This window comes from Lynx canadensis, chromosome B1 (assembly GCF_007474595.2).
Source record: "Lynx canadensis isolate LIC74 chromosome B1, mLynCan4.pri.v2, whole genome shotgun sequence".
Lineage (NCBI taxonomy): Eukaryota > Metazoa > Chordata > Mammalia > Carnivora > Felidae > Lynx > Lynx canadensis.
The window spans coordinates 186,358,076-186,383,674 of record NC_044306.2 but is presented as its reverse complement, the minus strand read 5'-3'; positions in this window follow the sequence as shown (position 1 = coordinate 186,383,674).

The following is a 25,599-nucleotide window of genomic DNA, read 5'->3' as shown; positions in this document are numbered from 1 at the left end:
TAAGCGTCCGACTTCAGCCAGGTCACGATCTCGCGGTCCGTGAGTTCGAGCCCCGCGTCAGGCTCTGGGCTGATGGCTCGGAGCCTGGAGCCTGTTTCCGATTCTGTGTCTCTCTCTCTCTCTCGGCCCCTCCCCCGTTCATGCTCTGTCTCTCTCTGTCCCAAAAATAAATAAAAAACGTTGAAAAAGATTAAAAAAAAAAATAAAACGAGATAGGAGAGAGTAAGTGAAGAGAAGTGATCTTCGGTGGAGTAAAATTTGGGAACCGTGTTAATATTACCCTCCACTAAAGTACTGCACCGGTCAGACCCTTTCCCCCATTCCTCCCATGAAGAGAAGTCCTGGGGGACCCGTTCCCCACTCAAATCTATGGGTGGTAAGTGGCTATTCAGATAAACTAATTATTGCTAATGTTTAGCTAGCTAATGAGTTATTCCTTCCAGATGACATAATGCCTAACCCCATTACAATGTGCATATCCTTTAAAAGGTCCTTAAAGGAGAAAATAATGGTAGAAATTTCAGGCAAATGGGAGCTTGGTGGGAAGATATTTTTGTTTCGGAGGCCTTAGATTTTGGGTTGTTCCTTTAGGTGGCAGGTGACTCTGTATCTGAATAAGATATGCTCAAGGTCAGCAGTTTCTGAAGGATATTCTACAGAACACTGAGTCCTTGGGGGTGGTACTAAGTGTTACTGAGAATGAAGATTTCATGAAGGAGGAGGAGAAGGGCGGGGAAGGAAAAAAGAGAAGAAAGACTTCATAATCTGATAAATTGGGAAATACTGGGCTTAGATAAAATTTAGTGGACTTCTTTATTATAGGACTCAGAGCTTTTTTTTTTTTTTTTAATGTTTATTTATTTTTGAGACAGAGAGAGACAGAGCATGAACGGGGGAGGGTCAGAGAGAGAGGGAGGCACAGAATCCGAAGCAGGCTCCAGGCTCTGAGCTGTCAGCACAGAGCCTGACGCGGGCCTCGAACTCACGGACAGTGAGATCATGACCTGAGCCAAAGTCGGAAGCTCAACCGACTGAGCCACCCAGGTGCCCCAAGGACTCAGAGCTTTTAACAGAACGGGTACTGTGACCCTCAAGAAGGGAACTCAAGTGAGCAAACTTTTTGGGCCAAGGAACTCTGTTTGCTGAGGCACATTGTACATAGGGTGTGATTACCCTGTCTTATGCCCACTGTCCTTGCACGATTGTGAAAGGCATTCCCTTTCACGCCCCAAAGTGTACCAGTTTGGAGGGCAGATGATACGATTGCCCTATTCTAACAGGAACACACTTTGAGAAATGCTTTTTTTTTATTGTCATCTTTATTTGTGGGGAGCAGCTTTTTAATACCACCTTAAATCGGTCTTAGGAAGTCTCCTCTGGGGGCATATTTTCACAACTGAGGCATGGAGCTTAGAGTTGATTCACAGTGATTTCCAGATGAGCCCAGGATGAGAAAGACTCAGAGCAATGGTTTCCCATCATCCCCCAGAACACTGATAACTTGATCCCTTTCCCCCCATCAGTGTTAGCATTCGAATGCCAGAATCAAAGCATGGACTGTTTAAAATTGGACAGGTTGTAAGGTCATTGCATGGTGAAGGAATTGTTTGGTTGTAAGAGACGGAAACTCAATTTGAGCAGGCAAGAAAAAAGACAAAAAGTAATTTCAGGAAGAAACTTTTGTAAGTAGAGGACAAATTTCAGCAACCAGAGCACTGTTGGGTACCTTGGGGGCTGGACCCTGTTTCTTGATGTTTCCAGGATTCTCTCATCAATCACAGCTTGTTTCTGCCTTAGCTTCAACACGCCCCACCACAGACCATGCTGCCTCTAGTTGCTGGTGACAGAAGTCAAATTCATGACCTTCAAGGATTCACATAATAAATACTAGACAAAACAAAGACGATTGTTTTAAAATTAGAGCCACGAGCAAAAATGGTAAGCAGCACAGAGTGGTTTCAAAGGAGGAGAAGCCCAGAATGGTGGGGGCTTTATTTTAAAGCCAAAGAGAGGGACAGAAAACAATTCCTGTAAAAAATCACCCTTGAAAGTCCTTAAATCACCTATCAAGTACAGCCTATGTGGTTTTATGTCCTTAACGCTCGATATATACAAATGACAGAGGCCTGCAATAATGTGCAGGAAATAATGAATAACGTACAGGCAAAATACAAAATTCCAGATTTCTTACATAAAAGGCACAAAAGAAATAGAAGAATAAAGAAGAAAATGCAGAAAGACTACCGATGGTTTCTTCAGTTGAACACCGGCTAAAGTATGCCGGTTAGAATTAAGGGGCATTTTGTACCAAAAAAGCATCTAGCTTTAAATACTAGCATGATATTTAGGGCAGAGACCATGAGCCGCCTCCAGGGAGAAGAGCCGTGTTGTGTCGAACCTCCCGCTCATGCTGGCTGGCGAGTGGTTCCCTGAGTGGGAGGTGGAGAAAAGTCACTTGCCCTATTCTGTTTGTTTACTCCTCCTTTCTGTTTTCTCCCCCCCTCCCCCTGCCTCCTTCTTCTCCTCATCTCACCTCAGCCTTCTCTCCCTCTCTGTCTCTTCCACTGCCAACCTTCCCTTTAGACCAATATGGCAGGCCATGTAAAATGGTCGTGGAGAACAGGAAATAGGGTTACACAGGTTTCAACCCCGGGTGGCTCAGTCAATTAAGCGTCTGACCTCTGCTCTCCGCTCAGGTCTTGATCTCAGGGTCATCAGTTCAAGTCCTGGGTGCAGCCCCTTGCTGGGTGTGAATCCTACTTAAAATGAATAAATGAAATGAATCTCACCACCGAGAGGACCTTGGATGTGATCTTGGAAAGCTCCTTAATCTTTCTGTGCCTCGGACCTAAAACAAGGGCAATGATAGAACCCCGTAGTTTTCTTGTGATGATTACATGAGATAATGTGTACAAAGCCACTTAGACAGTGACAGACACCCATAAGCATTACCGTTAAGTCTTTTACACTATTGTTTATTTGTATAATAACACCAACAGTCTCTCTGCTCTCTGAGGAGTTTTCCTGATTTTCACTTTGTTCATTTCCTCCCCTTCCCCAATTTTTACTTTGTTGCTTTGTTTGTTTCAGTTTCTAATCAATCTCTGGCTGGCTCCTACCTCTTGGAGAGAAAGCCTCTCTCCTTCAGAAGCCACCCAGCATCCCTCCCTCATCCATTCATTCAGGTATGCGTTTCACAAGTATTTATTGAGTGACTTCTGTATCCCAAGCATTATTCCAGGTGCTGGGGATATAGCAGAAAACAAATCAACACAAACCCCTGTTCTCAGAAGCTAATATCCCGGAGGGAGAAGGAGGCTATGGGGGAAAAAGTTTCAAGTGCCCCTGGTCCCTGGTGTGTTTATGGCTGTCCCCCCATCTCCCGCTCCTGCTTGCTTACATCTCAATCCTGGATGCTAACTCCTTGCCATAAACACTTCGCTCTTGGGTTTTTTTGTGAATACCTTAGGTTGTTCCAGAAGGAATTTCAGGCAGCTTCCTTGCCTTTTGGCCTCACGGCTTCCAAGTGCCTTGTTTCCTCCCCTGAAATGTGCTGTGATTTTCTTCCTAGGTGCCGTTCAGCTTTTCCAAGCCAGATCCACCTCCTGCCTGGTACTTTCAGAGTCCCTTTCTTTGGTGCAGGCACCAAATCCCAATTTAGCAACACTTGTGATTGTAATTAATGTGCTGTTTACTCCCTCTTCCAGATCATTAATGAAGATGTTAAATGAGACCAGAATGAAACCGCGTCCCCGTGGCATCCCGGGAAGACACCTTCCAACAACTTGACACTCTGCCATTTGCTGTTTCATTACCCTTTGTTTACCTTGCAAACACAGGCCCTCGCTTTTGAAAGAGGCAGAAAGCTTGATATTTCTATTGCTGCAGAGATGCCACTGAAGGGTGGGGACATGAAAACCTGGCATATTGTAAATACGTCCTTTTGAGTTTGAAATAAACGTGGATTACAAATTGAGCATTGTCAGTAAATACTTCTTGCTCTCCCTCCTCTCAGATGGCTTTGTTTTCCCTGGACTTTTCTGCAGCTGTTCTGTCTTTTGGAGCAGGGAGAAGGCTAGATGTTTGCTCTTTGCAAAGATGTTGCTTGTATCAGCTTAACTATGAACTGTGAAGTTACTTTGTTACACGTATAGGCTGTGTTCATGGGCTGCATTAAAGCCCTGTGTTTTTGGCCATGTAACCTTGCAGTGCCCTCCTGCTCTGACCCTAGCCCAGCCATGTGACTTTCTCTGGCAGACAGAATTTTGGCAGACATAATGCAGGCATAAGCTTGGGGGAAAAATGTCTCTGCTTGCATTTTTGCACCCTCCACAGTCGCCATAAAAACATGCCTGGGAGAGCCTGTTGGAAGACAGAACACATGGACAAAGGCCAGTTACCCCAAAATGTCCAGTCAACACAACTGGATGACCACCAGATACGTGAATGAGCCCACCCCCGATGAGCAGAGCCTCCTCGCCAACCAACAGATGCATGAACAATAAGAATATCGCTTATGAGGGCTTCTTGTTTGTTACACAGCGTTAGCTGTGGCCATAGATAGCTAATACAATAGCACACATTTGGAGTCTCACGGACTAGAAACTCCTTGATCTCCTAATGGTTTTGCACATAGTGCATCTCTGACACGATCTTTTACAAGAAAGGAGAAAGAAACGTTTTCTAAGTAGGAATTGAGAAGTACATAATCGGTCCTAGGGTCTGCTTTCAGACTTTAAAAAGCAAAACGCGGAATATAATCCCCGTGAGTTTTCTTCTCAAGATCGTTAAAGCATTTATTGAGCACCTGCTGTGTATGCAGTGCCATAAGAATTCTGACAAGTACAGTAACCTTTATGTGGAGAAGGGGGTGTGGGAGAAAAAGGTCTCCGTGGAATGCTGCAGAATCTTCAGCGAACCAAAAAAAATGCCCCTTTTCCCAAGGAAGATCTAAAAGAGAGAAAGGAAGTCTGTCCAAGAAGAACAAGAGGGCACTTTCTCCCAACACTTTCAACCCTAAACAATGGTTTGCTGCTTCCTTTTTCAAACACTTGCCTCCTGAAACTGCCCCACCACTCAGCCCCCTGCTGAAAGATGCTCCTTTGACTTGGAGCAACACAATGACAGGTGACCTTAGCGGGCCGGGCAAAGCCTGTTTATACATCCCGAGTGGAGCCACATGCTTCTGGAGCGAGGAAGAAGCAGCCTCTAGTTGCTCCCTGGGGCGTTCCTCACCCAGCAGCCCTCTGTGCTCCTTCGAAGCTGACACTCAACCCTGGGACCCAGCTACTCAAAGTGCAGCCACAGACCAGCCGCGTGGCCGGCACCTGGGGCCTGGTTGGATGGGCAGAATCTCAGGCCTCTTCCAGAGCTACTGAGCCCCAATTGATATTGTCATAAGAATCTTGGGATCTGTGTGCGTGTTGAAGTGTGAGAAGCACTATACTAGGGGGGATTTAGAGTTTTCCTGGAGGGGTAAATAATTCATTTGGAGCCACCTCTTCCAGGTAGTGGGCTTCTGGAAGGCAGGAGTATAGGGTATGGGTATTTGCATCCCCAGACCTAGCACTGTGTCTGACTCTAGGAGCTCAAGATAAACTGGTTGAACTCAAGTGAGTTGCTGTCACTGATCGGTCAGACCCACTCAGCCCGCCCCATGACCTACCAGTCAGACCTTTTCTTTCCATGATTCCTGAGCCTCCTGGAGCGGACACCTGCTTGAACTGACCCAAATGAAACAGTTTCTACACGGACTCCAGGCAGGTCCGCACACACACTCCAGAGATTTAGGCTTGAACATTGTGACGTAAGGCACGGCATCGAGTGCATTTGAACAAGCGAGTCTGGGCCAGGGTCCTGCATATATTAGAATGTCCACCCTGAGCCTAAACTAGGGCCCTACTGAAAAATGTGTTGGACTTTCTGCAGTGGCCACAGAAATAGACCCTCAGCAGGCAGGAAGGGAGAGAGAAGGGAGGAAGGTAAGAAAACAGAGGGTGGGAGAGGAGAAGGAAAGGAAAAATAGGCCAGGGCTTGCGGGACCTAAATTTTTCCTTCTTATTTTCTGGTGGAACTTGGAATTTTTCATCCCCCTCTCATGGTATCATTGACATTAAATATCCAATCTTCTCTGCCCCACATCAACTTGAGTAATATACTATAGCTAAGGTTGGCTGCATCGGTTCTCTTCCCCCTTACTCAGTTCAAGTTAAGAATGCTCCCACCATACATTACTGTTGGGATTTTAAAAATGATTTATTTTGCTATACAATTCAGACCTTTGAACCACACTGGATGCTGGGCGCTTTGTTGACACAGTAGTTAGGGATAAAAGGAGAGTTTAGGGGATTGTGGAATTCCGTCTTTCTATAAATCACTAATTTTATTGTAGTAAATAGAGGTCACCTCCTGGTACGTCAACAGCGTGCCTTGAAAAATGGTATGAAGCTATCACAGTCCATCAAAAGAAAAAAGAAGACAAGCGGAGTGGAGGGAAAGAGTATTTTCTCAGCGTTAGCCAAGACTGCGGCAAGAATGTGGCTAGTATGGTCAGAGCTCCTTGTAAGAGAAACTTTCCACCGTTTGCTGAGCATCTTGTACGTTGGCTTCTGCCCCAGACGAGAAGCTTTATAAAGACGAAGAATGGGGCAAAGTAGCTGGGGAGGGGGGGGCCTGGAAGTTCAGTTCTGCCGTGATCTTAGAAAGACCTTGGCCAGCAGTGAGAAACTCAAGAGCACGCTCCCCATCGATGCCCTTACGTGGCCAAGGATCACACAGACAGGCACCACCTAGGGCAGGAATTGCAAACAAAACAGATGCATATATGTTTGCAAACAAAGCAGATGATACCCTGCCTAGGAAGGTTCTGTGCTAAACTGAGCAATGCGACTAGAGCTGTTCTTTCCAGTTCCCTTCTGTCTCAGCTACAGAGACAATCACAGACTGCTTGCTCCGTTTCCCAGCACACTTGCAGCAAGGTGTGGCTAAGGCGACTCACTTCTGACCTTTGAGACGTAAGTGGAACTTCCTGGAAAGTCTCCCTTTCCAGTATAAAAGGACAAAGCCTTGCGAGGAGAGGTGTTGTCCGTTGCCCCTTTACCTCCTCCATCCTCCTTTTTTTTTTTTTTTTCTTTTTTGGCCTGAGACATAGATACCGCGGCTGGATGTGCAGCAGCTATCTTGAGATTATGAGGCCCAAACACCACGTGCTAAAGATGGCAAGGTTTCAAGACAGAGGCGCCCAGCTTCCCGATGGCATCGTTCGGCCTTGGTGCCAGCCCTGGGCTTCTGACTCCTGGATGTCATGCTGCCTGCGAAAACCGAACCCCTCAATTGTTTAAACCCTAGTGGTCACATTTGCTGTTACTCACATGGTAATATACTGCCCCCTAGCTCTATCCATTGTTGCCACGTAGAAAGGCTGGCCCAGTGTTGGCCAGATCTGACTTTCCCAGAGAAGCTGCAAGTCTGGATTGCTTTTTCCACATGAAATTTCCCAGCTGGCAGTTGAGGATTGATCCCAATACAGACAATTCGTTGAATTATCTGAGAACACGCTTCCAATTTGTGACCTCTGAGTTCTAGAACGTTTACTCCGGGCGATGTTTACAGGTGCGACGTTAAGCACTCTGTATCGATTATCTCATGTAATCCTCCCAATGGTGCTGAGAGTAATGCTATTATTACTTCCGTTTTATAAATGAGGAAACTGAGGCCCAAAGGCTAACTTGCCCAGTGCTATCGAGCTAGTAGGGGAAGAGTCATTAGGAAGGCTCATGCCTGACTTTGGGGCAGGCGTTGCTGATTACTATGGAGTCAATCATCTATCACCACAATAATGCTGCTGAACAAACCACCCCAGACTCCGTGGCTTACAGTCAGCCTTTATTCTCCGCCTTGGACGTCTGTGGGTGGGACTGTGGCTTGGGAGAGCTGCGCTGGTCTCAGTGGGTGACTGGGCTTCCGGCTGTGGGTTCTGTGGGATGGGCTAGGAGTCGGATTCAGGTCAGCTCCAGGGGTGTTCACTCTGGGGCCCAAGGGAAAGGGCAACGGCCACGCACTTCCGTGCTCCCTTCAGGGGACACCGGAGTTAAGAACTAAGTCATATGGGCGAGTGCACTTAAGGCCTCAGAGTGTTGTGACTGGCAGTCCATTGACCGAGAGAGGTTTGACCAAGTCAAGCCCAACCTCTGTGGAGCAGGGACGTGCACTTGGCCCACGGGGGAGGGAGAATGCATCTTGCCCGACAGTCACCCAAACAATGCCAACCTTGCAGCACAGTCTCCGGACAAGCTGGCCTTCATTTTGAGGAAACAGAGCCTCCTTTCTTCCCCCATTGCCTGTTTGCAAAAGTGGCGGATGGCGCCTGGATCTGGTAAACGGGACACAAAGCGATCCAAACGCATCTAAAATCAGTTCACTTCAGCGATGTCACCGCCCTCTGACAATGTTACCCCCTGCCAACTGTGGCCCAGGTCCGGCTTCTGGGAGGCAACCACAGGAGGCGGGGAGGAGCCGGTGGGAAGGCATCCCAGCTCCTTTGTCGGGGAGGAGCTTCCATCCCAGTTCTGAGCAGCAGAACCCGTGCCTGCCGCCTTCCACGACATCTCCCACCCTGGTTCCTGCCTTGTCTCTTTGCCCCTCATCATCGCTCCTGTTTTCTTTCCCCCTTCTCCAACGCTCTGGAACATCCAGTCATCCAGTCATTCAATTCTTCAAGCAACAGGCACTCACTGACCACGTCTTTTGTCCCAAGCACTGTCTGTGAGGGGAGGACCAGAATCATACCCGTTCCCGCACAGCCTACTTCTCGCAGGGGCTGACGGATAACAGACAGACACATGAAGTGAATGAGACCATTGCGGAGGGTGGGAAATGAGGACAGGCCGGCCGGAGGGAAGGGCAGGAAGGAGAAGCAGAAGGCCCTCCACTCACTCCTTTTATAGTGTAGACCGGGTGTCTGGGGTCCCTCCCCGTAGTCAGGCTTCACGCAGACCTATGGATGTGCCACCTCAGACCGCTTGGGCTCACCAGAGAGCCACAAGAGAATGCGGACTGACCGGGTTCTCCAGAACAGTGGTTCTCCATGAGGCCAGGGTGGTGATTTGGCCCCTGGGGACATCTGGCCATGTCTGGAGACATTTTTGATGACCCCAGCTTGAGGACGGGGTTGCCATGGCTCAGCTTCCTGGCCCCTTGGGTGAGATCACTCCGGGGTGAGAGCTTCGCTGTTTTCCAGACGTGCCCAGCAGCATTGCTCTCTGGCTGTCGTCAGTGGCAACTTTCTTGGTAATTGCCCTTAGTTGACTACATTTCCTTCCTGACCTATCTTGCCTTGCCTCGCCCTGCTTCTCCGCTCTCCTACTGGAGTTTCCTGGGAGAGAAAATGGCGACACACATTTGTATCCTTTCCTCACAGTTTGACTCTGCAGAAACACCAATTAAGACAGATACAAAGTGGGGCGCCTGGGTGGCGCAGTCGGTTAAGCGTCCGACTTCAGCCAGGTCACGATCTCGCGTTCCGTGCGTTCGAGCCCCGCGTCGGGCTCTGGGCTGATGGCTCAGAGCCCGGAGCCTGTTTCCGATTCTGTGTCTCCCTCTCTCTCTGCCCCTCCCCCGTTCATGCTCTGTCTCTCTCTGTCCCAAAAATAAATAAACGTTGAAAAAAAAAATTAAAAAGAAAAAAGACAGATACAAAGGTCGTATGTACAGATACATAATACACATTTGTAATGTACCACATACGTATGTGATGTAATGCATCCATAACCATACAGGTAATAGTGAAACATTAGGGGATACGTGCCTTCCCCTTGACAGAGCCCTCTTGAACTCTCACAATGGCAAGTGCATTCTAGAGCTTACTATGCCTGGCAGAGAGCCAAATGCTTTCCTCGGGTCCCCTTACCGCTGCACAATCCTATATTGAAGATGATGTTCTTATCCCTATATATATATTTAAAATATATGGGGGGCGGGGGAGAGTGCAAGCAGGGGAGGGGCAGAGAGAGGGGACAAAGGATCTGAAGTGAGCTCAGGCTGGCAGTCGTAAGCCCGATGTGGGGCTCGAACTCAGGAACCGTGAGATCGCGACCCAAGACGAAGTCGGACGCTCAACAGGTTGAGCCACCCAAGTCCCCCATGTCCTTATCCCTATATTTTAATGGGGATACTGAGTCACGGAGCTATCAGCAGAGGCAGGCAGTTCAAAACAGGGTCTCTATAACCCAAACTGCCTGGGTGAAAATCCTGGCTCTCTCTCTTCTTAGCAGGTGACCTTAGGCAAGTTGCCCTTCCTCTCTGTGCCTCAGTTTCTTCCCCTATGAAATGGAGACACTGTTGTGAGGATCAGATAAGTTGATAGAAAACTCTCAATAAAATTTGGATATCATTATCGTCTGGCTGAGTCTCCAAGCTGGAATTTTAACCACCGTGTTTTAATGCAGTCTAGTGATACGTTCATTTTTTTAAGCTAAAGGTAAAACTTGTGTTTCTAAGATTTTAAGAAAATAAGTACTAGAGATGACACAGAAGTTTTCTTGCAGAAATTCTCAAAGGGCACTTAAAAATGCTGCTGGAACCGGCCCGACACCCGAGCAGCATGGAAGGCTAGGGCATCCTGGTGGGAGCAGATTACACCACCGAGAGTCGCAGTGACCGAAGCAAAAGTCTGCGCTGCCGTTATGCTCATCTGCAGAAATCCAGACTCCCTGCATTCTAGAATAATTTGATCCACACCATCTGGCAGCCTGAAAGAAGAGGAGAAAGAAGAAGAGGAAGAAGAAACAACAGCCATGTAGCATGAATGTCACTCCCAAGCTCAGTTATGCGCTCTCGTTTGCTTCATGTAATACGAGCCGAATTTAAACATGTCAACATCTCAACAATTGCTGATTCTTCAAGCGCTATACGATGCATCTGGCGGGTGCCCATTGAATGTTCTTCAATGATGGTGACGTAAATGTATTTACTAAACTACAGCGTATTGAAAAAATAAATCGCGTATTGTGATGTCCTTTGGTTGGCGTCTGCATAAATTGCCACTCTCTGAAATAAATGGTTGAGATTTGAAAGAACACGACCGTGTTTTAAAATGTTCCAAGAGTCATAATTATAGAGCTTACAAACCATTTAGTCCATTTCCCTCGTTTCAAGTGTAGGAAAACTTAGCCCGAGATTGATTTCTGATAATGAGAGAGAAAGGAGGGAGGGAGCCTGGGACCCCGGACCCCCAGCAGCGAGGGAGACGGGGACAGGGGTGAGGGATGGTGGCAATTGGGGACCACCGCTAGGGTCCTCCCTCCCTCCTGACTCCTGCTGTGGAGACTCCTTCCAGGAGAGGAAGCAGGAATGTAACCACTCACCAGGTGTAATTTCTCTTCTTCCCCTCCTTCAAGTTTGCTCTGAGAGGCAGGGGGTGTTTCTGAGGTTTACTAGGAAGGATTTCAGTCTCCATTGAGCCCCCAGACAACTCTCTGGGGTGTGTCCCTCCAGAATTGTCCCAAGCTGAGAGAACGGGGGTGGGCCTTCATATCCTCCTGCTCCCGACTAATTAGACCTTAGATGTCAGCCACCCCAGGTGAGGTGGCTACCTTCCGCTCATGCGGTTCTGGAGGTGAGCTGACAGCTGGGGCTGGATGCCTGCAGCACACTCAGAGACAGAGGGGAGTCCTTCCTGCCTGCAGGGACCTTGGGCAGGACATCACTGTCCATCACACCCAGCATAGTGCCCGGCACAGAGTGAGCCATCAGTAAATGCTGAATGGATGAACCCATTCAGAGCCTGGGGATAGACGTGAGAGGGACAGAATGTGTTGTCACCTTTATGATATGATTTAGGGGCATGGGAAGAGATCAGTTCACCAAGGTAAAAATAAAGCTCCATTATACCTGTCACTCTAGCATCCGGAATTTCTCAATGTTCCCAGGAATGGAGGCATTCCTGTACAAGGGCAACCCCCAAGATACGCGGTTGTAAGATGCTAGTTATAGTCCCTTCTCATCTGGGGTACCAAAAAGCTCAGAGCTAAATTTGCAGCAAATCGGGGCCCCCCGGGTAGCTCAGTAGGTTAAGCGTTCAACTTCGGCTCAGGTCACAATCTCATGGTTCGAGCCCCGCATCGGGCTCTGTGCTGACAGCTCAGAGCCTGGATCCTGCTTCGGATTCTGTGTCTTCCCCTCTCTCTCTGCCCCTCCCCCACTCTCACTTTGTCTCTCGAAAATAAATACATGTTTTAAAACATTTAAATTTGCAGCTTATCTATAATAATGCATGGAACGTTCTGGCTTTAAAAACTGCGCTCTATTTCCCCCACCCCTTAACCGAACACCCCGTTCTATTGTGTGGTTTCTCTGATTCTTGTGTTTTAGCATTTATTTATGTCTTACTATTGTAATTCGTGTGTTTGCAGTAGCTAAGCTTTGCGGAACAAGGCCAAGTATGAATACGTGCATACTGTATGTTTATTATTTTCTCACAACACTCAGTGGTTAGGGACCCAGTCTCGTTGGCTCTCATTCTGTGATATCAAGGCTAGTGGATGAGATCAGCGGGATTATTCTGGGGTCTTCAATGGGATGTCTTCACCTTCTAAATGCTCTCTTTTGGCTTAACGAAGCTATAGACATTGCATCTTCAGGCTGTAGAAAAGGTCTTCCTTAGGAGAACTAGTTGTATGAACCTCTGTGCCATGCAGCTTTATTTCCCGGATTTAGTTTACGTATTAAATATAGGCTTTAAAAAGCACTGCTGTCCTTAAGGTACAAATAAATATTTTCAGCCATAGCTTAGTGATTTTAAAATTCCAACATCCAGCGGGGCCCTGGTGGCTCAGTTGGTTAAGTGTCCGATTACAGCTCAGGTCATGATCTCACGGTTCGTGGGTTCGAGCCTACTTAACTGACTGAGCCACCCAGGCGCCCCAATATGTCATTCTTGAGAGAATCTTTCACTAGACTTTCATGCACATGGTTCCTCTGCCTGGAACATTCTCCCCCTCTCCACTCATTGTAGCTGTTCTCTTCTCTGATACTTTCCCTGAGGCTGCTTTGGGCTCCAATGTCACCCTGACACTTACCATCCTCCATTGTACTTTCTTCGTCAGTTCTTGGTCTCTCCCTAGATGGGCCTGACTTGTGGTAGAGCTTCAGTAAATACCTGTTGAATGAATGAATGAATGAATGAGAAAATAAAAGATGATGAATTTAAAATCCGTGCTGCAGTGGATTGAAAAGTCTTTCTTTAGAATACGTAGCCAGTGAGGGATCTGAGAGAACCGTGGTTCTGGTCTGGGAGAGAGGCATGCAGGCCTCACAGAGATCAGGGCAGATCTAAGACCTCACGGAAGCCTCAGCACCCACGAGGTCACCGTATGTCAGGGGTGGATCCCCAAAGCCCCGTATAGCAGTGGTTGTCAATTAAGATTCACTCCTTATCCTACAGTTTTAATCCGTTCAATACATTTAATCCATTCACCTGGCTTAGTCCCATCAAAAAATGTCTTATGACTCCCTGATTCGCTTTTGTTCTTGGTCTCAAACATGATGAAAGCCAAGTTTTTCCCAGACTTGAAATGGACAGAAACCTCAATTTCCTGGCCGCCCGAATGCACACTGATGGCGAGCAGCCTTTTTCAAAGTCAGTTTTGCTTTAACAACATCATTACTGCTATCTCCTAAGGGCAGAGGCCACGGTCACCTCTAAACCACAGAGATCAGAGCCGCCCGCGCTGTAGAGACCAGGGGACAAGAAGCAACTGTTGCTCACGCCAAAGAATCTGGATGTTGGAATTCGTTTTTAATGTTTATTTATTTTTAAGAGAGAGCATACACGCGGGAGTGGAGGAGGGGGCGGGGGAGGGGCAGAGAGAGAAGGGGACAGAGAATCTGAAGTGGGCTGTGAGCTGACAAGCTCAGAGCCTGGAGCCTGCTTCGGATTCTGTGTCTCCCTCTCTCTCTGCCCCTTGCCCGCTCACACTCTGTCTCTCTTTCTCAAAAAAATAAGTAAACAATAAAAAAAGAAAAGGAAAGAAAAGAATGACATACCTGTGGAGTAAAAGAAGTCCAGCTGGCTGGAGCCCCAAGTGTGAGCAGGGGATGGGGTGGAGGGAGACGGAATATGGAGTTAGGGGGGTGCTGCGTGAGTCAGCCTGGAGGTTGCTGTAGGGTAAGTGGGGAATCATTTGGAAGGTTCTGAAGTGATGTGATGACCCAGTGGGATTTCTGTTTTTAACAAATCGACAATCTAAGGAAGAGATTATTGCCATCTGGCCTCAAGACAGCAGCAGTGGTGGATACGCCCCCAAGGTGTTTAGGGGGCAGAGTGTGGTCCCCGGCCCAACCCTAGTACTGGGGACTTGGGCGTGAGGGGCTGGTAGGTGACTAACCCTGCCTCCCCAGACTGGGGTGCAGTCTCCCTGCCCCAGGGTCCTACTGCCACCAGAGTCCCCATGAAGCTGAAGATTCGTGCGTAGATTGTACCTGAGGACCTATTTCCCAAGAGTGATTTGAAATGAGAATGAGATCTCCAGTGTGGATTCACACTCGGAAAAAAATTGCGAAAAGAATCTGAAATTGCCCTGCATCTGAATCACTGGCATTCATTTCTCTGAATTGGCCCGAGGCTGCTTCCAGCCTTGATTTCTACTGTAAGCCCGCTTAATTCCGAGCAGGGGAGATTCTCCGGAACCGGCCTAGGTCATCAGTTTCAGCCCTTAATAAGGTGCTTAACAAAGAAGCACGCCAGCTCCAAGGACGCGTGCGTGTGTGAAGGAGCTCTGCCGACAGGAAACGGCTGGATGGTGGAAGGCCTAGGCTTCTCCCAAGCCAAGCAGGCCATTCTCACCGTGTATAAGAAGGTAAACCTCGGTAACTAGAATGTTAAAAATATCTTTATTGAGCAACTACTCTATGCAAGGCACCATTTGAGGCAGAACCTGTATATAATCTACCTCTTCATTCCTAGGCTCGCGTTCTAGCCATGTGGTCCTTGGCAAGTCACTTAATTTCTGGAAATCTCGGTGACCTCGCCTGTAAAACGGGGCACCATTAGGATGAAGGACACAAACTTCCTGTTTTTTTTTTTAAGTTAAAACTCAACAATTTCATTTTTTTTCAATATATGAAGTTTATTGTCAAATTGGTTTCCATACAACACCCAGTGCTCATCCCAAAAGGTGCCCTCCTCATACCCACCACTCACCCTCCCCTCCCTCCCACACCCCCATCAGCCCTCAGTTTGCTCTCAGTTTTTAAGAGTCTCTTATGCTTTGGCTCTCTCCCACTCTGACCTCTTTTTTTTTTTTTTTCCTTCCCCTCCCCCATGGGTTCCTGTTAAGTTTCTCAGGATCCACATAAGAGTGAAACCATATGGTATCTGTCTTTCTCTGTATGGCTTATTTCACTTAGCATCACACTCTCCAGTTCTATCCACGTTGCTACAAAGGGCCATATTTCGTTCTTTCTCATTGCCATGTAGTACTCCATTGTGTATATAAACCACAATTTCTTTATCCATTCATCAGTTGACGGACAGTCTCTTTCCAGAATTTGGCTATTGTTGAGAGTGCTGCTATAAACATTGGGGTACAAGTGCCCCTATGCATCAGCACTCCTGTATCCCTTGGGTAAATTCCTAGCAGTGCTATTGCTGGGTCATAGGGTAGGTCTATTTTTAATTTTTTGAGGAACCTCCACACTGTTTTCCAGAGCGGCTGCACCCGTTTGCATTCCCACCAACAGTGCAAGAGGGTTCCCGTTTCTCCACATCCTCGCCAGCATCTATAGTCTCCTGATTTGTTCATTTTGGCCACTCTGACTGGCGTGAGGTGATATCTGAGTGTGGTTTTGATTTGCATTTCCCTGATGAGGAGCGATGTAAAACTCAACAATTTCAGATGTTAGACGGTTCAGCCATCTACAACGGAGGGTCGTTGTGAGGTTTAAATGAGATCACGCGTTGAAGTTTTACCTAGCACTAGGTAGGGAGCCCCCTTGATTCTCCTCTTGTTTTCATGAAAAATAGTAAGAATGAACTTACAATGAGTTTATTTATATCTGGGTAGGATACTTTCAAACGTGGATGCTGGATGGGGGAGCTTCTCTGTCTCTGAGAGTCCCCTTAAGGAGTTTTCCCTCAGCGCTCCCGGCCGCTTGCCACACCCCAAACTCCTCCTCTTAGAGATGGAGTGAGTCACCTGGTTGGTGAGTGACAGCCATTGGTCCACGGTTCTAGATGGGGAGGAACGCGTCCATCAAGAATACTGAAGGCGTGTACGTGTGTCCATGTGTGAATGTGTGTATGTATTTGCCTTTCTCTTCCTCTTCCCCCGTCAACCATCCTTCCCCAGACCAGGGCCAGGCCGCAATCCTGGATAAGTGTGTCTTCTACGGACTCAACCTTTCCCCTGAAGGTCCCCAGCTTTTGAAAGGGGGTGGGTGGTGGCCGAGACCAGGAAAGTAGGAAGCCCACATTTAAGCTGTACCCTCTAATCCAGATCTTAGTAGCAAGAAAGCCGATGTTTTGACGTCTGTCTCCTCGTTGCTGGCTCTCCCTGGATTTAGCATTTGGGCACAGAGGAGAGCGGTGCAATTAATTAGTTGCCTCGCACCCCACAGAAGGGACTAGACCAACTGGCTCAGGGCAGACGCTGTGGCAAAAACTCTCTCTGCCTGTGCTGGAAGCAAGTCTAGACTGGCAGAAGAAGGGAAGTGGTTCATGACGTGACCACCACAAGTAAATTCAGGTCATTGGCTGAGGGTGGGGAGGCAAAGGCCCAATGGGGAGGCTAAACGTGTCTGTGGCCATCCTAGCCGGAGGGAATGTCCTCACAGGGAATTTTTTTCTTTAGACCTCCACCTTGGCCCATCCTCTCCAGCTTTCTGTCCTTCCAGAACTCTGTCTTTCCCCATCTGGATTCCTCTTACTTTCTAGCTCTGAGCAGCTTGCTTATCCAGCTGCTGCACCCACTGCCGGTGGGGCACCCAGCCTGGGTGGGTCCCAAGGCCTTTCCTGTTACTCTGTTGCACTAAGAACTCCTGCCCCACCTGCACCCTCTACAGCTGAGGATTCCTCGGCAAGACAGTTTTCAGTGATTCGGCAAACCTGGGTGAGGAAAGAAAAAAAAAAATCACATCTTTAGTTTCACTAGCCTTTTAACTGAAAATGTTGCATTTCTCTAAATATGAATGCAGGCAACAGCCGCAATAACTTTAGCAGCATTTGTGAATTTGTCATCGATAGAAATCACAAATATTTCCGTATCACATCCGATTGTTACAGATATCGTGAAGTATCAGGTTCATCAGAACTTGGAAAGGACAACACTTATTAAGTCTGCTGCTAAAGCTCGCTAGATATTTTAGTATATTATTATTTAATTTTGGTGACTGTGTTTCCAAATAACTGGTTTCTTTTGAACTCTTATGTTTTTATTTTATGTAGGGTGGTTCTTTTTTTTTTTTTATTTTTTTCAATGTTTATTTATTTTTGAGAGAGAGACAGAGACAGAGACAAAGCATGAGCGGGGGAGGGGCAAAGAGAGAGGGAGACAGAGAATCCCAAGCAGGTTCCACCCAGGTTCTGAGCTGTCAGCGCAGAACCCCATGCAGGGCTTGAACTCCTAAGCTAAGCCCAAGTCGACCTGTGCCAAAGTCTGACACTCAGCAGACTGAGCCACCCAGGTGCCCCTACGTAGGGGCGGCTCTTAGGCAACCAATTTGAACCACAGAAACCTGAGTAAGGTAGAAACCACAGTAACCCCCTGGCTGGGTACAGAGAGGCTCATTAAGGGAGCACCTCACAATATCTGTAAGCCCTAGCGACTCATGGGTTACTTACACCAGGGCACAGTTACCCAAAACGGAAAATTCCATACATTCTCATACTTCCTCACCGTCCCTTTTTAGCTACATTCTCCACCACTGCCCAGGGCTGAGGGCAACCGGTCTCTGCCTTGCCTCCTGCCCGCCCACGTCGGCTCCCTTGCTGTGTGGTCAATAAACTCTTTCCTTCATTCTGCCTGGGGTGAATTCTTTCACCTCCAGTACAACCTGCTTGTATTCCACTGGATAGGTCCGCCCCTCATTTGGTGGCCCCTCATCCGACCTGGGGACACCACATTTTATGCACTTGGAAACATTTTTCTGAAGAAATCACCAAAGACACCCATGGCACGATAAAGATACTGAATTTGTGCTTTGGCAGGAAACAGTACTGAAGCAATTATGCAGTTAGTTTCCCTTTAGAGTGTTCGATCCCCAGGCGGGGCTCCTGTCTGCAGTCAGGGCCAGCGGCCAGGGGGGCAGTGACGCGAACGGGGACACTTGGCCTGTCATGAGAAGGTGTGGCGGACGGTCATTCCCAAGTTCGCTCAGTCCACACCCTCCACACCTGACAATGACCCCCCTCCTGGTAGAGTAGCCGACCGTGTTCCCTCCTCTTGAATGGGGGAGGGCGAGGACTTCTGCGTAAGACTCGGGTGCTTCTGCGTAAGACTCCCAGGCCCCTGCTGAGGTCCCAGCCACTGGAAGAAGAGGCCGATTCCAGCCCCGACTGCCACTTGCACAGACCCAAGAACCGCCTCACTGAGCTCCAGTCCCAGGACTGGGAGAGATAATGAAGTGATTGTTGTTTCTTTAAGGCTCTAGTCCTGGGGTGACTTGTTTCACAAGAGTGTCCGGAAATAGAAGGTGCCTGGGATACATTCTTGTCCTTCTTCCAGTTATGCTGGATTTTCTGAACTATAGCTATTGCACAAAGTGGAAGATATGTGAGGCCCCAGACCACACATCTATCTATATTGTGAGGGAGGTGTTTCACTAACGGTATTGTTTTTCTTGTCTCTTATTAGACTCTAGAGTAGTTCTGTCCAGTAGAACTTTCTACAACGATGGACATATTCTCCATCTGTGTGTTCCAAAATGGCAGCCGCTACATACGTGTGGTCATGGAATACTGAGCACTGGAAATGCGGCTAGTGCAACCGAGGAACTGGACTTTAAATTTTATTTATTTTTAGTTATTTACATTGAAATACTTATACATGTTACTGGCTACTTTCTGGAACAGTACACCTCTCGAGGGACGGGTTCAGACTCCATGTGCTCGTCACATCAGTTATTACCTTCCTTCCATACCTGTTTCACTTAGTGAAGGAAATAACTACCAGATAGGCATGTTGTCATTTGGAAGACTAGTAAAGAGTTTGCTTTTGGCAAACAAAATTAAATGACCAGCCAAACAAAAAACAGACACGACGTAAAACTGGAAGGCAGACAGCTCTGTACATGTGGCATTTTGGTTACCAAGTGGCCACGATGGCTCTGAGGCTATCTTATTAGAGGGTCAAAATAGCATTCAGGTGCCATTCACGGCACGAGGAAGGATCCCAGCCCCTGGCCTGCGGGTGTGACCCTTGGAACACTGTCCTTTGAAAGCAGAAGCGGACTGTGGTTCTCCACCAAAACAAGGAGGGCAGGGGCAGGACTCCTCCGTGCCTGTGCACAGAGAAAAAAGACACAGTTTTCCACATTGCAGTATTGTTTACGTGAATTTTTTTATTCAGTGAGCATGATTAATATTTCCATTCATACCTATGTTCTATAGCTATATAGTTTCGTGAAGGAAAAACTTTTATATTGTGAATAGCCTGGCTTTATTTTATTTTATTAAAAAAACTTTTTTAATGTTTATTTAGTTTTGACAGAGAGAGAGAGACACAGCGTGAGCAGGGGAGGGGCAGAGAGAGAGAGGGAGACACAGGATCTGAAGCAGGCTCCAGGCTCCGAGCTGTCAGCACAGAGCCCGGCGTGGGGCTCTAGCTCACGGACTGTGAGTTCATGACCTGAGCCAAAGTTGTACGCTTAACCGACCGAGCCACCCAGGTGTCCCAGCCTGGTTGTTTTTTTTGTAAAATGTTTTTTCTTAATGTTTGTATTTATTTTTGAGACAGAGAGAGACAGAGCATGAGCAGGGAAGGGGCAGAGAGAGACGGAGACACAGAATCGGAAGCAGGCTCCAGGCTCTGAGCCATCAGCACAGAGCCCGATGCAGGGCTCGAACTCACAGACTGTGAGCTCATGACCTGAGCCGAAGTCGGACGCTCAACCGACTGAGCCACCCAGGCGCCCCAAGCCTGGTTTTGTTTGAAAGAGGGATATACCAGGCTCCAAAACATAATAAAATCGAAGATTAGAAAAATATGAAGGGCGCCTGGCTGGCTCAGTCAGTTAAGTGTCCCGACTCTTGATCTCAGCTCAGGTCTTGATCTCGGGGTTGTGAGTTCAAGCCCCACATTGGGCTTGAAGCCTACTTAAAAAAAAAGAAGTATTGAAATAGCCACTCTGATTATTGAACAGGTTCTGAATTAGTGAAAATCTGTGCTATTTGTAAGGCAGAGTAGATGTGTTACTTTCCACACTGACACATAACACAAACTAACAGGAAACAGACTGCTGCCCAAAGGAAATTCTGCCAAATCGACTCAATGAATTATAATCATTTGTAATCAGTCCATTAATTAACTGGGCCCTAAGGGATGTTGTAAAGAGTTCAAAAGTATTTTCCCAAGTAGGTTAAATACACCCCTCCCACCTCATTTGCTTACAAGGACACTTCACTCAACAAAAACTAATTTTATTCAAAGAAAAAAAAGTAAATTTCAGTCTTGCCTACATTTTCCTAATTTTCATAAACCTGCATTTAAAAGGGTCCAAATGAATAAGCTTCTGGTGTAAAATAGGAAACAGAAACAAAAACACAAACGACCGACCGACCCCAAACCCAAAACCAAAGCAGTAAAAGGAAGAAATCAAACAACCATGAATATTCATTGGGAACACCACAAAGGGACAAGGATTAAAGAGGGAAAAAGGACATGTTTTCTGTTTTCGGGCGCTTACATTTTAATCAGCGATTGACAATGTAATTATAAAAGGGAACAATATTGGCTAAATGTCAGTATTTGGCTAGGATTTTTATTTCTCCTTTCACTATTGGCTAAAAAAGAATAGAGATGTTTCCAAATTCTGGGCCCTCAAGCAAAATGTTTTCGAAAGCAGCTTCCTAATCATTCTAAAAATTACTCCTGAAAAGAGAAAACTAAAACAAACTGCTCAAGACATGCAAACTTCTTGTAGAAAAACGGTTAAAAGTACAGAGAAGCGACAGAAGATAAAAATTACCTATAATCCTACGATTCAAAGATAATCTGTTCATTTTTGTACGTTTCTTCTTGAATTTTTATATGCATCTATTTGCCCGTGTATTTCTTTGCCAAAATGGTATTTTACATGTTGTTTGAAAACAGTTGCCCCCCTCCCCCTTAATAATAAATCAGTGACATGTTTCCGGGGCTAGAGAAACATTCACAGTCAGTATCTGTGAGGTATCCCACTACATGACTATTCCATAATTCATTTGACCAACCTCTGCTGGTGGATATTTAAATTCCTTTTTTTTTTTTTTTTTTTTTGCCATCAAAACCAAAGCTGTAATCAACGGACTCGTTCTGTCTTCGTGTACGTGTTTCATTGTTTCTCCAGGAAATTCTGTTACTGGATGAAAGGGCATGGCATAGCCATTTATCAGAAAGTATTCCTCAGTGTGACTGAAATTCATTTTTTTAAATTTATTTTTTATTTTTATTAAAAAAATGTGTTTTAAATATATATATATATATTTTTTTTTTTGAGAGACAGAGACAGAGCATGAGCAGGGGAGGGGCAGAGAGAGAGAGGGAGACACAGAATCCGAGGCAGGCTCCAGGCTCTGGGCTGTCAGTATGGAGCCCGACGCAGGGCTCGAACTCCCAAACCCCAAGATCATGACCTGAACTCACAAACCGCAGGATCGTGACCTGAGCCGAAGTTGGATGCTTAACCGACTGGGCCACCCAGGCACCCCGAAATTCAAAATAATTAGGGAGTCTGGCTGGTGACGTCTGACAGGTATCTGATCAGTTAGCTCTGTGATCTCAGACAAGCTGACTGCTGAGTGTCACGCTCGGTGTATGGTAGAGAGCAAAATGACCCGCTATGTGGCTTATTCAGATGGTTCGATCAAACAATACGATAATACGTGTGCACGCTGCCTGGCACGCAGTAGGTGCTTTATACATGTCGGTCCTTCCTCAGTCCCCACCTACTGTGAAACCTAGTCTCCTCCGTGGGTAGAGAGGGAGAGGGGACAGGAGAAAAGGGGGGTTAAGGGAACAGAGAAGGAGGTCTGGCAAACCAAGAATGTGTGTCTACATGACTCATGGCAGCTTTTCTTGCCTTTTTTATTTGTTTGTTTCTCGCGGCTAGAGTTTCCCCAGCCTCGCGTGGAAGCTTTACTGTGCATTACTTCAGCATTTCATTCTGCCCTTTGGGTATTATGAAAGGTTAAAGCCCACACAACAGGGCAGAGTGAAGCTTGTTTATGGCAAGATTCATGTCTGGTCTTGAAAGGTATTTTCCTCCCTTGCCCCACAACCAGCTCTGAAAAGGAAGACGAATGCCAGGCCGAGGGCGTGGGTGATGCATGCAAATTGGATTCTGTTGGGCAAGTTGGGCCAGGGAGGGCTTCTCGCCAACCTCCACGCACACCTGGATTCCCGTGCCCAGGTGACAGGCAGAGTCGCTCCTTCCCTGGCCCCCTGGCCCAGCCCACCTTCTCTGGGGACTCTTTCCCTGGGCAGGAGTCTCCTGGGAGGCTTTTACGCGTCAGAACGCATTTCAGTCAACTGCTGCCTCTCCCAGGGGCACCTGCGTTTCAGGATGCAGCTCTCGCCGTGGGATTCGAGGTTGTCGGTGTTAAAATGCTTACTGATCATTCCAGCAGCTCTACTTCCTTCCCTCTTCTTGCCTCCGACAGCCATTTACCGAACACTTGGTGTTCCGGGCTGTGTCACATGCTGAGCCGCCGTGAACAAGACAGACAGGCTCTCTGCCCTCTTGAAGCTTCCGTTTTGGTTGGAAAGACAGACGAAACCCAAGTATACAAATACATGCCCGATGATTAAGTAAACCCCAGGAGAGTTTACTCATCATAGGATGGTCAGGAAAGACCTCTTTGTTACCACCCAAACTCCTCCCACCAGATGCAGTGATATCTAAAGCCCATCTGATCTTTGCAAAGTTTGTTGTCCAGAAATGGGTATGTCGATCACTATGTCGTTAGAGCAGGTGGATGCTTTGGTCTATCTTCATGACAATGACTTGCACTGAATGCCTACCATGTGCCAGGGAGCTAACAGGCATATTGCCGTATCCAGTCTTTACAACAAGCCTTTGCCACAGAAATTATCATCTCCCAAAGCTCAGAGAAGTTTTCCCGAAATCACGCTAGAAATAAATCACGCAGAGTAAAGATCTGAACTCAGTTCTCTTTGGCTCTATAACCTGTGTCTTTTCTACAGCATCCCATCCCCTCTCGTCCTATGGGGTGAGGTTGTAACACTAGGTTGCTGCCCTTCACACTTGTTCCACAGAGAGTGAAGAGTTTAATTTCGAATTCACCTAGACTGTTTCCCATGCAAATGACAAATCCTTTTTTCTTTGGCCCCACTGGAAGAATCTACAAACCTTGAATTGCCCCCTTCAGCCATCGTCTTTCCCCTTGATTCTCTATAACTCTTCCTTTTGGAGAAAATAATCCAGTTGGGTCCATTGATACTCACTTGTGTTGCCAAAGACAACACAAAATGGTGGTACGCCATGTTTGCCCCTTCCTTCCCTCTTTCTTTTCCTCCCTCCCCTGTCCCCAGATTGGTTTGAGTCTCATTGACATAACCAGCTCAGGTTGCATATCGTTCCCTGTCCTAGAGCCCACCGTGGCTACAGGTTGAAATAATAGCCCTGTGCTCTGACCCTCCTGTGATAGCCTTTATGGAAACTATTATCATGCTAATAGTTAGTAGGACATCGGAACATTGAGCAGAAAGCATGGCTTTGCAGGAAAGCACCCGATATCTCGCCACTAGACGTCTGTTCAGAGTTTTCTCTTATAATATAGATACTCTTTGAGGAAAAATGCCTTGACAAATTGATATCAATAGCATTTACATTTGGATGGCGCTTCCCAAAGGACCCTAACTCACATTAAGCCCGTGGTCTTCCCCAAATCCATGAGATAGGCCACAAACCATTGTTTCCACTATAGACAAAGGAACATGTAACACCTGTCCTTAATGATAGGGAAAAAGTGGCTGTCCTTAGGTCACCCAGCCGGTAATTAATCCAGCAGAGACTCAAATTCAATGCTTTGGAAGTTGAGGCCAAGTGTTCCTTCTAAACACTCTCTTTAACACTATGGGTCAATTTATCGGGGCCTTACTGGGGTGGCTGGCCGAAAGAAAGATTTCAGGGGAAGTAGGACATAGGGTAAATGGAGGAAGTCAGGTTGTGAGGATTGATTACATGAATGAATGAGTGAGTAACTAATTAATCACTCAATTAGTTAATCATTCATTCTTTTCATTCATAAATTGAACATTTATTTAAAAAAATCTTTTAATGTGTATTTATTTTAGAGAGAGAGAGAGAGAGACAGACAGGGCACAAGCAGGGGAGGGGCAGAGAGAGAGGGAGACACAGAATCCGAAGCAGGCTCCAGGCTGTAGCTGTCAGCACAGAGCCTGACGCGGAGCTCCAACCCATGAACCGGGAGATCATGACCTGAGCCAAAGTCGGACGCTTAATCGACTGAGCCACCCAGGTGCCCCCAAACATTTACTGAACACTGTCACTTACTGTACGATACTATATGGTAGCCTAAACACCAGGGAGATTATACCTGTATATGGCAGAGACCTGCTGGCATTTTCTTCTTTTTCTGGCTCTACAGTCAGACTACCCTTCCCAGATACCCTTGTGGTTGGGCGTGGCCAATGGCCTGCTCTCAGGCCGATGGAAATGTCAGTGGGAAACTCTCTTCTCCCCGCCCTTTCCCTTGAATGCAGATAAGTAGGGAGAGCTTGGACTCTCTGAATTGTTTTTTTTTTTTTTCCTTTTTTTTTTATTAAATTTTTTTTCAACGTTTATTTTTGGGACAGAGAGAGACGGAGCATGAACGGGGGAGGGGCAGAGAGAGAGGGAGACACAGAATCGGAAACAGGCTCCAGGCTCTGAGCCATCAGCCCAGAGCCTGACGCGGGGCTCGAACTCCCGGACTGCGAGATCGTGACCTGGCTGAAGTCGGACGCTTAACCGACTGCGCCACCCAGGCGCCCCTCTCTGAATTGTTTTATTCTTGCCAATTTGGAACATCCTTTAGACCTAAACTTCTGTTATATAAAACCACTGAAAGTTTGGAGTTTGTCTGTTAGGATGATTAGAGTTACCAGTGCTTCTTCACCAGGTCTCAGGAAAGAGTTAAGCCCTAATACCCCAAGGCAGCCAGTGGAGGTAATGAATTAACTTCTCTCTTTTGCACTGAAAATGGTACTGGTTATAGATCATCCCTGGGAGCATTGAGAGAAGAGCCGCACATAATTTTCCGTGGAGTCTAATTCTGTTGCGGAACCCCTGTTGAGAAAGGCTGGACGTACCTGAGCAAACCCTGTTGTCAAGGGGTTTATCACAATCTAGTTGTGGAAATTGGACAGATGTACGTAGCTCTAA